Genomic DNA, 18,333 nt, shown 5'->3' on the forward strand with positions numbered 1-18,333 from the left:
TTTTACTTGGTCTGAGGAAATATTCACATTTTTTGAGATACGACTTTTGAGTTTTCTTAAGCTGTATGCCATAATCAGCAATATTGAGATAATAAAAGGCTTGCAATATTTTAGTTGATGTGTAATGAATTCAGAATGTATGACATTTTCAAGTTTAGAAAATAAAGGACTTTATCACAATATAAAAGGGAACAACAATAAAAACACGTGGAAGGGTACATTTAAATAAATCAGGCAGTAATATCGCTACAATTTCTAGCACTTTCACTCTTGTCATTGCAATGAATGTCGCAGGGGGGCGCCACTGAACCCCAAAATAAAGCTTTGTTTGATATACTTTGAATTTACTTTTAGAAACAAAACACTCTTTTATGTCACGTTGATATTCAAATAAATATTACGTAAAAGAAAAGCATGGTAACAGTGACAGCAGGCAATATCTTATATAGAGCTACCTCTTCGTCCACCCGGCTGTGACGTCATTCCCAGCTTCCGGGGTAAACGGAAGACATCAGAAAGAGCACATCGAATGAGAAAGACGCTAATAAGTCAGTCCTATTATTTTTTCTCCAGTTTGAAATATTTACGTCGTATAAAATACATATTTGATTCTTTATTTAAGGATAAAGTGGTCTCGATGCGCTAGAAGCACTGTGCTGCTTCTCGTGCTATCTTTGCTTGTTAGTTAGCTTAGCTCGCTAGTTAGCTTAGCTTGTTAGCTGCTAACAGAAGACACAGAAGTTATCAACACATCGCTAAGTAGAGATCAAGTGTGAGAGTAAAGTGTTGTGATTGTGTGAAAATGTCTACATTACAAATGTTGAGAGCGTTGGTGGATCAGCGACTAACTGCTGCCGTTGAAGAAATATTTGTAGTGGTAGAAAGAACGATAGCAGAATACCAGGCGGAACTTTCTAGAACAAAAGAGGAAAACAATCAACTACTGGACGCTGTTTTCAAGAAACATCAAGTTGTGTTACACAGAACAGGTTTGTTTACTTATTACTCTCACATCTTTACTAACACTATATTTGAATAATTACAAGAAAATGACATTTACATTTTATAATATAATCAGGATGAACAGTGGTGGAACAAGTCAGAGCTGGGCCGGGGGCGGCCCCCATGACGGGGCCCCCTTAACTCAAATAATAAAGCTAATTCTAACATCGTTTTACAACATGCACATGCCTCTCTGGGTTTACCGCCAACAATCTTTAACCAGGTTTTAAAACTTTTTCCAGCCATTTTTGCTGACATTTGCATTTTCCTGACATGTATTTATTTTCTCACGTTCACCACAGCATCAGCCCGTTCACAGGATGTAGAAAAATTATCAATGGGGATCTGATTTTTTTTATTTATTTTGCCTGTCTTTCACAATCCTTATGTAAGACAATAATATGTTTTTATTTTGTATGCATTCTAAGTTGGAAACAAACGTTAGCAAAATCTTAACTATCCTAATTCTAACAATGGAGTCAATGGGATCACCTCTATTCCGCTCACTAAGCCCCCTAAATAAGAATGAGTTGATCAATATAATATACCCAGAAGTCTTTTTCTTAAATGCTATCCCTTTAAAACATGCTGTAAAAATGCATATCCTCTAGAAATATTCATTATAATAGCCACAAACTGGAGGGTATATTTTTTAATTAGGATAACATTTAAAACATTGTTTCAAGTTTTTATGGAATTTTCCAGGGTGTAGCCCACCTTCCGCCCCCCGTGATCCCAAAAGGGACAAGAGGTAGAAAATGGATGATGGATGGAAAAAGCACATCATGGAATGATATTTATATTCTTGAGATGCATGAAAGATAAATTTGAGTTAATGAAATATGGAGAATAGATTGTATTGTGCACCCTTTGTTTAAAAAGGGTACAGTTAGGGCTGGACCATTGTGGGAAAAATAATAATCGCCATTATTTTGATTGATATTGTAATCACAATTACACAATTATTCATTCATTTGAAAACACCAGTATTTATTTTCACTACCAAAACTCAACTTTAAATATAGTTTAAAAAACGGATATGAGTTAGTAACTAATCAACCACAAGTAAAAAAAATAGTTCACATAAATTTAAGTAACAATGGCAATAAAAAAAGACAGTAAAATTTTGTTTTATGTTTTAATTGTTTTTAGTTCCATTTTTTACCTTTTACACTTTTTTTTTTACTACCATTTAAGTGTGTGCTTTTTTTGTCAAATAAAAATGTATACAATGTTTATTAATTAAATGCAGAATCTCTCACATTTATTGGTGAAATACATCGTTGGACAAATTTGACCCGTACTTTGGGTCAATGCATGGATAAGTTCATCATGCTTATGTGAGGTGCTTTTTTGAAACCTTTGTTAGCGCAGTCAGACCTATTATTGTGAAGGGGGAAGTGTGCTGCTGTTCTCAGCTCGAAGTGTGGAGGCCATTTGAGGCTGGTTAAAAAAAAAAAGGAGGGAGAGACTCAAGTTGCGACTGCTGTGCTGTTTGTACATTAATCCTACATGGATGATGTCGTTCACAACAACACAAGCAGATGAGATGTGTTGTGGATTATGGATTTTCCAACTTTAACTTCGTAGTTTAGTCGCTATTTCAAATGGGCGCCTCAAGGACGGGACGGTTGCATGTTTCACAGTAATAGTCGTTGTGACGTGTAGAGGACGAGGAAGTTTATTACCATTGTGGGGGAGTTTTCTGTGTCTACGTACCTTGGACACATCCGTACACCCACCGGAGTGACGCCACGCTCTCTCCGCCGTGTGTTTGAGGAGCCTGCAAAAGACTTGCACATACATGTAACAATCTTGTTCAATCAACAATACGGTTTGGTATAAACCTAAAAAAAAACAAAAAACAATACAACCATAAAGGAAAAAAGTTGGCTTTTGCGCCACTAGCTTAATGCTAACCTACAATGGACGACCACATTGATAGGCTAACAAAAATTAGCATTGCGATCGTTTTAAATTTGTACAAAGGTTTAACAAGTAATATTTTAGTTTAACAAAAGTGACATAAGACAACAGTCAACAGATGAATTGTTCTTCCATCCATCCATCTATTTTCCATCCGGGGGTCGCTGGAGCTTATCTCAGCTGCAATCAGGCAGGAGGTTGTCACGTTCGGAACACATTGTGATGCGTGGGGATGTCAACTCAAGATGCACGGGACCAGACAAGCAAGTTAGCAGGTAGGAGCTGGATTTAATATATAAATTAATAAAAGAACACTGATACAAAGGCAAAAGAAAGCATGTGCAACTCACCGGGAGCTAGGCTAAACGCTAACACTGAGTAAAAAGTCCACAGAAGCGCGTGTCGAGCGCACAGAAGCTAAGAAGGAACGTAGCAAGCCAGAACAGGACAAACTTAACCAAACGTGAGTGTTGCATAAAGCAAGTGAAGAACTCAGACCGAACAAAGGCAGGTATAAATACAGAAATGGTCATCAAAGACAGGTGTGCGCCGGGCGCCAGTGCAGTTGGAACAAATGAAGTCGCTATTGTGACCAATACAAACTAGGAAGTGCACTAACTAAGAATCGGAAGAATCAAACCATAAACAAGAAACACAAAAGACTCAAATATAGACAAAAGATGTGATCCAGGAATCGGATCACAACAGAGGTGGTGTACACCCTGGACAAGTCGCCACCTCATCGCAGGCATTTTTACTTACATACATATATTCACCAAACTGTGTAGAAACTAAACTTTGTACTACTAGGCCTTCATGCCCATCAAATCTTAAAACTCTGATTTAGTATGGGACATTATTGCCAGGTCTTCTTGTATCGCAAAATTGTGAAATTACATTTTTTCCACTCACAAAGACCCCAAACGTCCAGATTTTTAACCGCTGATTTGTATTTTTGATGTTCAGTTGGCCGAGCAGAGGAATTAGTTGTCACGACAGCAAACTGTGTCTTCTTCCATCACACCTTCAACCATCCTCCATTGCAGCAAATACATTACATTTCCTACAGGTATTATTATCACTGAAGGACTGTAGAACAAGGCTAAACATAGCTTGAAACATGAATAAGTAAGTGCTTAGTAATTTTTCCCATTCAAAATAATTTGGCTGTTTTTCAAACTTCTACCATTTCCACTTTTTTCAAGTGATTCAAATCATTCCATCTTCAACATGTTTCACTAAACCTGGACATTCAAACTATCATTTTTCCAAGTTCAAAACATTTTGAAGAATACCCAAAATTCCCATTTTTTTCAATCCCTTTCTTCACCCTTTTTTGTGTCGACCACATTTTTCAACCCACTTCAACCGTTCCACCAGCAAATCATTCCTCTTAAAGAGGACAAAAAACAAAGTTGTTTTTTTCTCTGGAAAAATTCCTGGTTTTCCCAAAATTCCAGGAATTCTATCATACTATTTCTCAACAAAAAAAAGTTACTACTGACCGATTTGAAAAATTCCAACTCATTCAGAACATTCACATATTTTAGCATTTTCTAAAAGAATTCTGCTTTTCCCAAATTTCCAAAATTTTCATGAAATTGTCATTGAAAATAATGGTACATTTTTCAAAGTTCCCCAACTAAACATTTTTCATCCGATTCACACCGTTCCAACTTCAAACTGTTCAGCCTATTCGGTAATCACAGGGTTTCCTTGACAAATTCCAAAAATTGCCAGAATTCCACGTTTTGCGTGACATTTTTCCCCATTCAAAATGAATTAGCCATTTTTCAAAGTGCCACCATTTCCACATTTTTCAACCAATTCAAACAATTCCACCTGCAACATATTCCACTAATTCTGGAAATTGAAAATATAAAATTTGTCAACCCACTTCAACCGTTCCACCGCCAAATAATTTCTCTTAATCAGGACAGAAAACAAATGTGTTTTTTAAATTGGAAAAATCCCGGTTTTCCCGAAATTCAAGGAATTCCATAAAACCATTTCTCAATCAAAAATGTTACGACTTCAACATTTCTCAACCGATCTGAAAAATTCTAACACCAACCATTTCAACTCATTCAGAACATTCACATTTTTTAGCATTTGTGAAAAAATTCCTGCTTTCCCCGAAATTCTCCAAAATTTATATGAAATTCCTATTGAAAGGAATAAAATAAAAGTTCCACAACTCCCACATTTTTCATCTGATTCAAACCGTTCCAACTTCAAAATATTCAGTGTGTTCAGGAATTGTGTGCTCCCTTTCAACACTTATTAAAAGAAATTGTCTGGAATTCCCAGTTTTTAGGGACATTTTTCCCCATTTAAAAATAACTATCCATTTTTCAAATTTCCACAATTCCCACATGTTTCAAACCATTCTACCTTCAACACATTCAATTCATCCTGGAAATACAAACAACTAGTTTTCCACATTCGACAAATTTCCAGGAATTCCCAGTTTTTTCTAACCTTATTTCCAACCTTCTTTAGTGCAATGACTCCTTTCACATTGTTCAACCCATTTCAACCGTTCCACTGTCAAAACATTCCTCTGAGTCAGGACAAAAAAAGCATGTTGGTTTGAGAACTTAAAAAAATCCCAGTTTTCCCGAGATTCAAACTCTTCAACATTTAAACTATTCTTACATTCATACTACATTCTGTCAACTTTTCAGTTCAGCTTCAGCATTGGAGCATTCAAACACAATTCTTTCAGGAATTTCTTCATCTACTTAATATTATTATAATAATTAAATGTAGCTTACCACATTGAGTGGGTGGACTGCATGAATGATGTCTTCTCAGTTCTCACTGCAACGCAATTTGAGTGTCTAGAAACACTTTAAATTAATTCAATATTACTATTATTAATAAGGTAAACAAGTTATCTTTTGAAGGAGTAGTCAGTAATCTGATTACTTCTTCCCAGTTTAACTGTGGTGACATTATCTAAATGAAAGCAAAACAGATGTCATCTTTTTTGGCCAACATGCTTGACCTCGAACAGTACAGTAGAAAATGGATGGATGGATGTTGACTATGCTCATGCTATTTTTAGAGCAGACATGTCTCTAAAGATGAATGTGAAAATGACAGTAATTATTGTCCACCAGCAGGGGGAGCTCATCACTAGTACTACTGCGTGGAGGCTGGCATGTGGTACATTATTTCCTGTGTGTGTATGACTTATTCAGAGAGAGAACAGCAAACTTTTACGTATGGCGTCTACCATTAAGGATTGCAGGAATGACTTTTAAGATGTTTTTATATGAATAAGGAGGATTGGTTGTTGGCCTGGAAAGGCATTCCCCTGAATGTCTTCTTCATGTGTCAGCTGGAAGTACCCTGACTGCTGTGAGGGGAAACTGATGAGATTGTGAGATCATATGTTGGTGCAGGACAATGTCTCATGTGACTGAGCAAAGCTGGACTTTTATCAAGAATGTTTGTTTTCTCCCGTCCCGTAGATGTCGAAGAACATATTTTTCGTGAGCAGGAAGAGGAACCACAGTCCCCCCACATTAAAGAGGAAGTTGAGACGCCACAGACCCATAGTGTTAAACTGACCCTTCACATTAAAGGGCAAGCGGAGGACCCACTGAACTTACACATCAAAAATAAAGAGGAGGACCCACTGACCCCTTACTTCAAAGAGGAAGAGGAGGACCAAGAGCCGCCGCAGATTAAAGAGGAAGAGGAGGAAAAGGGCATCAGTCAGCCTAAATGGTTGGAGGAGTTCCCAGTGACTGGTGTCCCTGTGAAGAGTGAAGATGATGAGGTGAAAGGTGAAAGTGAGGAGAGGGGAGGGGGGGAGCCTCCAAGCAGCAGCTCAACACAACACATGACAACAGAAGCTGATGGAGACCACTGTGGAGGATCACAAGCAGACAAGCTCTTAGCTCCACTATCAGATAGTGAGGACACAACGTCACACTCTCCTGACACTGATGATGAAGACTCTAAAGATGATAAGACATGTCACACTGACAACACTCACTTCACATCTTCTCACTCTCACAAAACCTTTTAATACCATTGTAGTCTGAAAGTACACATGAGAACACACACTGGAGAAAAACCTTTTTCTTGTTCACTCTGTAGTAAAGGTTTTGCACAAAGTCACGATTTGAAAGTACACATGAGAACACACACTGGAGAAAAACCTTTTTCTTGTTCAATATGTGGTAAAGGTTTTACACAACGTCAAAATTTGAAAGTACACATGAGAACACACTGGTGAAAAAAACGTTTCTTGTTCAATCTGTGGTAAAGGTTTTGCACAAAGTAATAATTTGAAAAGACACAAGAGAACACACACTGGAGAAAAACCTTTTTCCTGTTCGACCTGTGGTAAAGGTTTTACAAGAAGTACATATGCGAAAGTACACACGAGAACACACACTGGTGAAAAATCACATTCCTGTTCAATCTGCAACAGAAGCTTTTGTTGACGATCAAACCTTGTAGCACACATGAGAAGACACCCAGGAGAGAAAGTGTTGAGTTGCAGTGTGTGTGGTGAAAGATTGTCTTCTAAGTACCAGTGTAAGAAACACAAGTGTGCTGGTGAGAACAGCAGCAGCAAATGAAACTGCAGGATTTGAAATAAACTGTCCAGACTTTCATTTTGACTTTCTAACAACATCAGCACATATAACATGTGTGACATTGTTGTTTGTCTAACATTCTGTTCAATATGCTTCTACATTTATAGATTAGACAGTTTGAAATATAAAAGTATTACTTATTTGTAGTTGTAATTGTTGATAATCCCATAGATTATCACCTTTATATGATATACATATGTACTGGTTCACATCTGAAACATATTCTGGACCACTTCAGGAAGCATATTATTATTTACTTTATACATCATTTGAACAGTTGTCTTTTATACAATTTTAAAATGTGTGACTTTATGAATCATTTGTTGGGTCTCTATAATCCATTTTATTAATCATCTTTACTACTCTCTTTTGTAATATGATGATTGTGTTGTGATTTTTTTATACTTTAACTTAATATGTATGTACTTGTACGTTTATGCAATAAAAAGTGAGAGAAAATGGCTGAGTTGTTTGTGGAAGGATGTTTTGTTTTTACTAACATACATTTGTGGGTTAAAAAAAAAATCCCCACTATTGTGTTTTAAACATTCTTTACCTTTTTTTTTCTTTCTTTCTTTTTTAACATCCCCAAAACAATATCAATCAAAGTTTGGAATGTCAGGCAAAAGCCAATATTGTACATCATCTCACAGAGCTTTATTTTGCATACATTCATGAAAAAAAAAAGTTTAATTTGTTTCCCTATCACAGAACGAACAAGTGTTGTCTTCAATTGCAAAACAACATCTTAAAAATTATTTTAAATTTTTTCCTTAAATTAACTCCTTGGCGTTTGGAAGAATGGAAACTTTCAAATTATGAGTTTTATTTTTTTGTTCCGGAGAAAATACAATAAAGAAGAAATGGTAAATAATTAAAAAAAATATATATATATTTACTGGAATTACAATATTTTGAACAAATGCCTTTATAATTGTTTAAAATATTTTGTCTGTTTGTAGGTTGTACTTAATGAAATCTACAAATAACAAAATACTTTTCTCACTCAATAAGTGCATCAGCGACCAAATGCCTTTTTCAAACCATTGCTGTACAAAGATGGATTTGTTTCTCATTTTAATATAAGAACAATTCCATAGTGGAGTATTGTGTGTGATGAAGTTGTGTTTGTAAATTAGTTTCCAGTACAACAACACTTGCTGGTAGGGATGGGTACTGTTCACTTCTAATTCCATGTTTTATGTGTTATATATGTCAATATATTGTGTGTTTGTATTTTGCCAACATGGTAGAATCACATGGGGCTTCACGGTGGAAGAGGGGTTAGTGCGTCTGCCTCACAATACGAAGTTCCTGCAGTCCTGGGTTCAAATCCAGGCTCGGGATCTTTCTGTGTGGAGTTTGCATGTTCTCCCCGTGAATGCGTGGGTTCCCTCCGGGTATTCCGGCTTCCTCCCACTTCCAAAGACATGCACCTGGGGATAGGTTGATTGGCAACACTAAATGGTCCCTAGTGTGTGAATGTGAGTGTGAATGTTGTCTGTCTGTCTGTGTTGGCCCTGCGATGAGGTGGCGACTTGTCCAGGGTGTACCCTGCCTTCCGCCCGATTGTAGCTGAGATAGGCGCCAGCGCCCCCCGCGACCCCGAAAGGGAATAAGCGGTAGAAAATGGATGGATGGATGGTAGAATCACATGATAGGCAGGTTGTATCATGTTTTTCTGTCACCTTGAGGAAATGGCATAAAGAGGAAGATGACAATATAATGTCACTTGGACAATGATGTACAGCAGTGGTCCCCAACCACCGATTGGTACCGGGCCGCAGAAGAATTTTTTATTAAAAAAAAAATTCTTAAATCAACAAAAAAAACACAATATACACTTACAATTAGTGCACTAACCACAAAAACCTCCCTTTTTCATGACAAAGAAGAAAAAAAGAAAAAAAAAGGACCCCCCTGATTCTAGTGGCATTTAAAAAACTGTTTTTATTCTCTCTCCATATTCCCAACTGACCACAAGACTCAAAAGACAACATTTTCGATGGAGCTTGGGCGGTTTATAAGTTGTCGAATTTCCCGGCAAATCTGTACTGCTTCCTGAAGCGGTCACGGGGCTTCTTACGTCATCATTTCTGGCTCCTCCCCTGAATGAAATAGGCCTCCATACACGCCTGGTGGAAACACCCCCTCCATTAGTCCACACACGCCTCCAAGCCTCCGCACCATCGGAAGCGGACCAAGGATCGCTGGCTGACACCGATATATCAATTTAATAGCATCACACATAGATAGAAAAAATACAAAAAAATGGAAAAAAGCCGATAGGGCTGGGCGATCAAACAATGTCAATATATATTGCAAAAGACATCAAATCGAAACCAATTAAAAAAATAGTCATTTGAAAAAAATACATAGGGCTGGGCTGTAAAACAATACAATATATATAATGATAGACACATGACTGATGTTAAAAAAGTAGGAAAATGGCCAATAGGGCTGGCTGATAAAACTAGACAAGGACTGGGGGGAGAGCACGCTAGAGAGAGAGAGGGAGAGAGCGAGAGAGAGAGAGAGAGAGAGAGAGAGAGAGGGAGAAAACCAAACTTATGAAGAGGGAACGTGCGCCCTCCTGTGGACTTCTGCTGCAACTGCACACACAAAGAACTTCATTACTTCCAAGTGTGCCTTATTTAGTGTCCCAGACTTCCAATTCCTCCTTTACATGTTTAGTGTATAAGTATTAATTAAACAACTGTTTAATATATGAATATTAAAAAATGTGCTTAGTGTATAATTATTAAATACATGTTTAGTTTATAAATAAATATTTATATAAATATATATATATATAGAGAGAGAGAGAGAGAAAGAGAGAGGGAAAGAGAGAGAGAGAAAGGGAGAGAGACAGAGAGAGATAGAGAGATAGAGACCAGAATTATTAAGAGGGAACGTGCGCCCTCCTGTGGACTTCTGCTGCAACTGCACACACAAAGATCTTCATTACTTCCAAGTGTGCCTTATTTAGTGTCCCAGACTTCCAATTCCTCCTTTACATGTTTAGTGTATAAGTATTAATTAAACAACTGTTTAATATATGAATATTAAAAAATGTGTTTAGTGTATAAATATTAAATACATGTTTAGTGTATAAATAAATATATATAAATATATATATATGGAGAGAGAGAGAGAGAGAGAGAGAGAGAGAGAGAGAGAGCCACCGGAGCAGAGACAGTGAACAACAGATACCCTGTTTATAATCGACACCTGTGTAATATACATCACTTATGTTTTTATTTCAGTTTATTTTGCCAGCGACATTAAGTCATGACCGTGGTTAAGCGTCTGTCGTGTGTGTGTGTGGCCTCTTCAATGCCCAAGATGGCGGTCGCCGTTAGCAATGACTGCTACATGTAAAGCTGATCACTTTCTGTGTGGGTCCAAACCAGGCTAATCCGTGTTTGTAGCTATGTATGCTTAAGACATTGTGGACATAACAAACTGTGTGAATGATGAACCGGCTAAATATTTTGGGATGCTGAATGAGCAGTGTGTATTGACGGAAGAGCTAAGCTAATTATTATCCCGCCAGAATGCTCTAGCCCAGGGGTGTCAAATGTCCGACCCGAGGGCCGCTTAAGGCCCGCTAACAAATTGTATCCGGCCCGCAGGATGAGTTAAAGTATAAAAATGTACCTGACATTTTTAAATGAAAGAAACAGCTGTTCTAAATGTGTCCACTGGATGTTGCAATAGCAATTCTTTGTAGTTGATGCAACATATGTACAAAATAAAGCACATGATGTTAGTACATCAGTCGAGGAAAATGAGCAAACTACACGAATAACATCCTGTAATTTGACTTTGATATAATTTGTTTTATCTTGAAAGACACCAATGAGTTGACTGATGAACATTATCACATAATGTATTCAGAAAATATAAATAACAACAAACAAAATGATTAACCACAGCATGTCAGTGTAAAAAAAAACTTTTTACACTTGTTCTATTTTCAAACAATGAAAAATAGTCTGAAGTTGTCTTTATTTTTAAGTTATCGTGCTGTGATTTTACCAGTCCGGCAATTTTTCTCCATGTAACCCCCGATCTAAAGTGAGTTTGACACCTCTGCTCTAGCCGTAGGCCGGGGATATCCCCCCCGTTCAAATGTGTTGTGGGTACTAGTGCTGCCGTGATTAGTCGACTAGGAATTCACACGGTTTTGATTGATTGATTGAAACTTTTATTCACAGATTGCACAGTACATATTCCGTACAACTGACCACTAAATGGTAACACCCCAATAAGTTTTTCAACTTGTTTAAGTCTGGGTCCACGTTAATCAATTCATGGTGGGCGAGAGAGAGACGTGAGTGTAACGTAGGCGTAACAATTAACACCGCCGCCCTTTATTTCTCTATATTTTCAAGATAGTCAACCATGTAAAGGCCATTTTTTTTTTTTAGCCAACGGGTTGTTCTACTATTGACCGCCTATTTATTTTTGTTCTCCCGTCCCAAACGGCTCACTGTAATTCACTTCCACAAGTCTGTGCCCTGCTGGAAAAGCAGATCCACTGAGAACAAGAGAGTATTAAGACACGTTAATACAATTATTCAGTCTGGTTAAATACAGAAACAATAATCATAAACAGGTGTGCGTCAAACGGTCAGTGCAGGTGGAACAAATGAGGTAGCCATGGAGACAGAACAAACATGGAAGTCCAACCAGGAACTAAAAGAAGTCCAAAACTAACCGAGCATAACTAAACAAAACATGATCCGGACCACGGATCGTGGCACACTTATGTTCAAAGGGGTGACTCTACACTAAACACAGTATTTCCATAGCTAATATTACTTGCTAATACTTACCTGTAAGACCTGTTGAGTAAAGTTAACATGTATTTGAGTACTTACCATGAATATGTAGACAAAGTAAGTGGTAAGTGTAGCATGTCTGTGTGGTGTAGCCTATATTATTTATATGTAATATAAGGTGTATGAAGTATCTGTTGAAGATAGAGGTGGTGGGAAAAAAATGGATTATTGTCTGCAGCTAAATGCTTTTAGTGAAACTAAATATTTCCATTTCACGTTTCTTGTGTTTCAGGGGAGGATTGAATGCAGTGCAAATATTGCAAATTGGAAAGCTCCAATCAAGAGGTATGGCTGTCATTTATTTATTAACTGTGGTACTTATATGTTCATTGCACTGTATGGAATAGGTGTAGGAGTGTACACATTTATTGACACACTGCACTATACCTGCCCTCCCACTCCACTACATGCTCCTCCAACATAAAGCACCCCACTATACCATCAGCCCTGAAATTTCAAGTCAAAAGCTCACATTGTGATTAAAGTTAAATGCCATTGCTCCGCTGATTGTGTTTTTCAGATATCTGAAAAATGTCATGTCATCACCAGCAAAGACCTCCTGAAGACTTTCAATGAGTGCCTTGAGAATTATGTGGCTCGCCTGCTCAGACTGTACCGGGCTAGAAAGGAAGCTATTGGTCAGCAGATAGAAGACTTCCTGGATAAGCTTGATGAACAAGTAAGTGATGGACATGTGTCAGTAAAATGGATCTTATCAGTCATTGCTATATGTTCTTAGTTTGTGCTATTTGATAATTATAACAATGTTTAATTTGCAAAAGTACAAAATGCTTTAGTCTGAAGGCTTGAAGTGTTTTTTTTCCCTTTTCTTGAGCATGCTACTGGTCAGACTTGCGGTCTACTGGTCATTACTAAAAACAACTTTTGATTTTGCCATTTGTATAAATCCACTATGGCGCTTCACTAATGTACATGCTTATGTCTTCCACTGTATACTCTATAGACATCAGACATTGTGTCTCACCGAAAGATGACATCACTGAGATGCCTCCCCGTTTTTGTCTGGGACGACACAACTAAGTGTGGAGAGACGCAGCCGACGGGCCGACAGCGGGCGGACAGAGGCGTTCTGGACCAAGATGAAGGCCAGGAGGCGGGGCATGCGGCGTGACGCACGCGGAGCGGCAGGAGGACGGCCATCGGAGTCAGCTGCGTAGGACACACATCTGCTCACAATCTGCGCATCTGCTCCTAGACTTTAAGAGAGGCGAAGGGGGCACGATTGCGAGAGGGAAGACAGGAAAGGAAAGGAAACCACGGCAGCCCGACCACGAGCCCGACGACAGAGAGCAGTCCGCAACGAGTCCCCGCCACAGACGCAGCAGGCGAGCACCAAAGGGTGCAGAGCGACCAGGAAGAGGTGCCGGCGCACTAGAAATGGGTGCGCCCGACTGGCCCGAAGAAAGGTTGTTTGAACCAATAAATGGGAATCAAACCTGCTACGATGCGTCGTGTGTTCAATGTCACAGCAACCCACACGAGGACGGCTGGGAGTTTGTCACATACGTTTTTCCTGCAGCATTTGGTAAGTAATAATAATAATAGGACATTTACTTGAAAATTAAAAGTAATTTGGCCTAATGTAGCTTCAATGGAATAGTTCAACATTTTCATATTCTAGCTTGTTGCCCTGCTCTCTGGTTTAAGATCCGTCGATAGAAACCATTCCTTTAACTGTGGATGTATTTTTGAAGAAGAATCAGCCAATGTTTCCTCATCGCTTGTTAGATTAGCTCAAATACTGGTAGTCTATTGGTAGCCTGCCTTCGCCAACAGTCAGAAGATAAACTTTACAACTCTATTCCGACTACATGCTGTTAGTTTTAAGTTGCAGAAGAGAAAACGACATTGCTGATGAATGTCTGTTGAATATAAACTAAATTCACCCTGGCTCACAGTCGGCGGCGGCATACTAACACTTACAATTGACTGCTAGTTTTTGAGCTAAGCTTACTTGCGATGAACAATCTTCGCCTATTCCTTCCAAAATGCACAAACAGTTAAAATGAATGATTTCTGTTGCCTTGCCTTGAACCAGAGAGTGGAGCAACAAGCTAAAAAACTATTACTATTTTAACATTTTGAGTAGGATCTGATTGTAGCTGAGATAGGCACCAGCAACCCCCGCGACTCCATAGGGAATAAGCGGTACAAAATGGATGGATGAATGGAGTAGGATCTCATAGCTGATGACAAAGATTTTATGCATAATACACTTTGTGTAGATTTCATTTTGTGCCCAGATTTGTTTTTGAATGCCCAAATGTCATATTCTTTAGCCAAAGCATTTAACCATAAAGAAAAGTTCTTGCCCCAATTTTTTTTAAATATTTAATGGTTAATGTTCATTTGAAAGTAATTTAAGGGTTTTTTCCATTTTTTTGAACATTGTAAAATTGTAATCGTTCCCAGAAGATCCACACAATGACATCCTTTTGTTGGACCTAACACTCAATCATGCATGTGTTACTTACCCTCAGGAAAGTGACCCTGAAGAAAGAGTGCTCAGAGGCATGTCTGTTGGCATCCTTACAATCCTTGAAGAAGATGATCCTGCTGTATCACCCAACTTGTGTTGGAAGGTTCCATGGTGCTACATGACCTGCCAGACCTCGGTACCGCCTTTGCATACCTCTTTGGCCTACTGTATGCCATCAACATTGATTATCCAAAGGAGATGACGTACACCTTTGAAGCAATTCAGTCTATCTTTTTCCAGCTTGGCTCTCAGTGCGGCCCTGCGATGAGGTGGCGACTTGTCCAGGGTGTACCCTGCCTGCCGCCCGATTGTAGCTGAGATAGGCGCCAGCGCCCCCCGTGACTCCAAAAGGGAATAAGTGGTAGAAAATGGATGGATGGATGGGCTCTCAGTGCTCTCAGCGGACAAGGTCTCTGAAAACAAAGCTTTTGCTGTGACTCTTAATGTGGAAGCCAACCTATGTTTTCTGCCTGTTCGAGTGCGTTGTGGTTGGTGCTCATATAAAACTTCACGGCCAGTGATTTAAAACATGCAAGGCCACACGGAAAACAATTATATTTATTTTCAAAATGTATTTACAATTAAGTGAGATACACCATTTTTTGAATTTTTTTTTTTTTTCAAAATGTATTTAAAATTGAGTGAGATTCACAAAACGCCATTATGCCACATAACCCGCCAGAACTCGGTACTGCCATTTGTTATGTAGCATATTGGTATTTTGTGAATCTCACTTAAATGTAGATATATCTTTTTCTTTACATTTAAGTGAGGTTGACAAGAGGTGCATATTCACTGTCAACTGATCAAGTTTGTCAACTCTTCTAATTTACTAAACACATTTTCTCTATCTATGATGATAATTCTATCATCAAATCATTACACAATTATATTGCCTGGCTGCTGTAAAAGCATTTATTTCTTAGCTTTTAACTTTCTTAGCTGGTTTATTCACTTTAAAGAAAATAGCTGGGAAAGTGTCAAGGTCTCTGACACACCCAATTGAACCCTTATGTTAAACATGTTTCTAAATGAGAAATAAACAAGGTTTTGGATATATTTTGATGTCTGCTCTTTATTTTATTTATTCATTCAGCATTTAAAAAAAAAATTATCGCAACATAAATGTTACTTGACTTGTAAAGGAATTTTACTAACTGAAGTAACAAGAATTTCCGAGTTAGTTGAAGGTGAAAATACATGGAATTGAAGCATGAAATTTATTGTTGGTCCGACGTGAATATAATAATTTGGTGAACAAGATCGAGTTGGTAAAACTCTTATCTAAACTTTGAAATCTTAGTTAAGTCAAGAACAGTAGTCAAAGTTCAACAAGAATAAATGAGTTAGTTGAAGGTAAAAATATATGGAATTGAAGCATGAACTTTATTGTTGGTCCGACGTAAATATAATAATTTGGTGAACAAGAAGATCTGAGTTGACATAACTCTTATCTCAACTTGTAAATCTTAGTTAAGTCAACAATAGTAAAACGCAAAAATCTTGTTGCATCAAGTTACCTTGAAAATGTGTGTTTTCTCAACTTTTTTTTTTACATTGTACCGGTTTGATGTGCCCAAAACACCTCCATAGGGAGACGTTCGGTGGCATCCTGAGCAGATGCCCAAACCACCTCATCTGGCTCCTCTCCATGTGGAGGAGCAGCAGCTTTACTTTGAGCTTCTCACCGTATCTCTAAGGGAGAGACCCGCCATCCGGTGGAGGAAACTCATTTTGACCACTTTTACCCGTGATCTTTTCCTTTTGGTCCTAACCCAAAGCTCATGACTATAGGTGAGGATGGGAACGTAGATCGACCAGTAAATTGAGAGTTGAGCCGGAAGGCAAAGCTCTTCTTCACCACGTCCGCATTACTGAAGACGCCACACCGTGAACAAGACTCCAAGGTACTTGAACTCCTCCACTTGGGAGCAGGGTCTCCTCCCCAACCTGGAGATGGCACTCCACCCTCTTCCGAATGATAACAATGGACTCGGATTTGGAGGTGCTGATTCCCATCCCAGTCGCTTCACACTCGGCTGTGAACCGATCCAGTGAGAGCTGAAGATCCTGGCCAGATGAAGCCATCGGGACCACATCATCTGCAAAAAGCAGAGACCTAATCCTGCAGCCACCAAACCAGATCCCCTCAACACCTTGACTGCGCCTAGAAATTATGCCCATGAAAGTGTTGAACAGGATGGGTGACAAAGTCCAACCCTCACTGGAAACGCCACACCGTCCCGTTAATATTATGTATAGTATATCAATATATGTGTATATATACATGAATATACACATGTATGGGATTTATATATATATATATATATATATATATATATATATATATATATGGTAAATGTTTGTACTTGTATAGCACTTTTCTACCTCTTTTTAAGGAGCCCAAAGCGCTTTGATAGTATTTCTCCATTCACACACACATTCACACACTGATGGCAGGAGCTGCCATGCAAGGCGCTAACCAGGATCCATCAAGAGCAACGGTGAAGTGTCTTGCTTAAGGACACAACGGACGTGACTAGAATGGTAGAAGGTGGGGACATATACATATCTTGATTGGATTATCCAGATAATAGTGCCCGTGGTAGAGCGCAATATGTAGGTGTGGGAAAAATCACAAGACTACTTCATCTCTACAGAAGTGTTTCATGAGGGGTTCCCTCAATCATCAGGAGATTTTAATGGAAGCATTCACATACAATGGTTTATATAGGGCACAGAGTGGGTGGGTACAGGCAGGCGTAGGGTGTGGTGATTGGCTCATGTGTTACCTAGGAGGTGTTTCCGTCTGTGACGGCATGCTGAGATGATTTCACTGTGCTTGTTGAGTGATGACGGGTCTGGGTGATGTATAATAAACAGTGTCTCTTTCAAGCATAGGTTGCATCTTTTATTACCACTGTTGTAAGGTGTGCTGGATGCAAGAGTTTGCCATGTTATTGAATATTCAACATTATTGTGTTTGAGGTTCCAAATGTGCTTGCTGAGTTCTGTGGAATATTATATATATATATATATATATATATATATATATATATATATTATCCAATTGTGGCCCTCGAGTCAAAACGTTTAGAGACTGCACTGGCATTTCTAGAGCTTTTCAGGTCTTTAGTATTCACATTGCATTTAAACATGTTCTACAACCTGTCACTATTTACACTTCACACACCCTCTGTTACGGTGTGGTCGCATCGTGGATGTGGGAGGAGGGCCACCTCTTGATGCCAAAGGACCCGGAGCAAGCAGGATGAAGGTAGGAACTGGTTCTAATATAGAAATCCAAAATAACATGACAAAAGGGTAAAATAAAGGTGCGCCAAAGCACGGGAAGTAAAATGCTAATGTTAGCAAGGGTTGAGTTCAAAGTCCAAAGCAGCGCGAGCCGAGCGCGCAGAGGCTAAGCTAAAACTTAGCG

General features: G+C 38.6%; 1 protein-coding gene and 1 long non-coding RNA gene across 3 annotated transcripts in view; one reads left to right on the top strand and one right to left on the bottom strand.

Moving 5' to 3' along the window:
• Positions 1-18,333, bottom strand: part of LOC133547244 (gastrula zinc finger protein XlCGF17.1-like) — a 183,889-nt gene that overhangs the window by 156,090 nt on the left and 9,466 nt on the right. The window lies entirely within an intron of this gene.
• LOC133547242 (uncharacterized) lies at positions 12,971-15,921 on the top strand. Its single transcript, XR_009805398.1, has 3 exons — positions 12,971-13,073; positions 13,359-13,940; positions 14,896-15,921. It is a non-coding gene; the product is annotated as an uncharacterized LOC133547242 (long non-coding RNA).

The sequence above is a fragment of the Nerophis ophidion genome, unplaced genomic scaffold, assembly GCF_033978795.1.
Source record: "Nerophis ophidion isolate RoL-2023_Sa unplaced genomic scaffold, RoL_Noph_v1.0 HiC_scaffold_81, whole genome shotgun sequence".
NCBI classification, from domain to species: domain Eukaryota; kingdom Metazoa; phylum Chordata; class Actinopteri; order Syngnathiformes; family Syngnathidae; genus Nerophis; species Nerophis ophidion.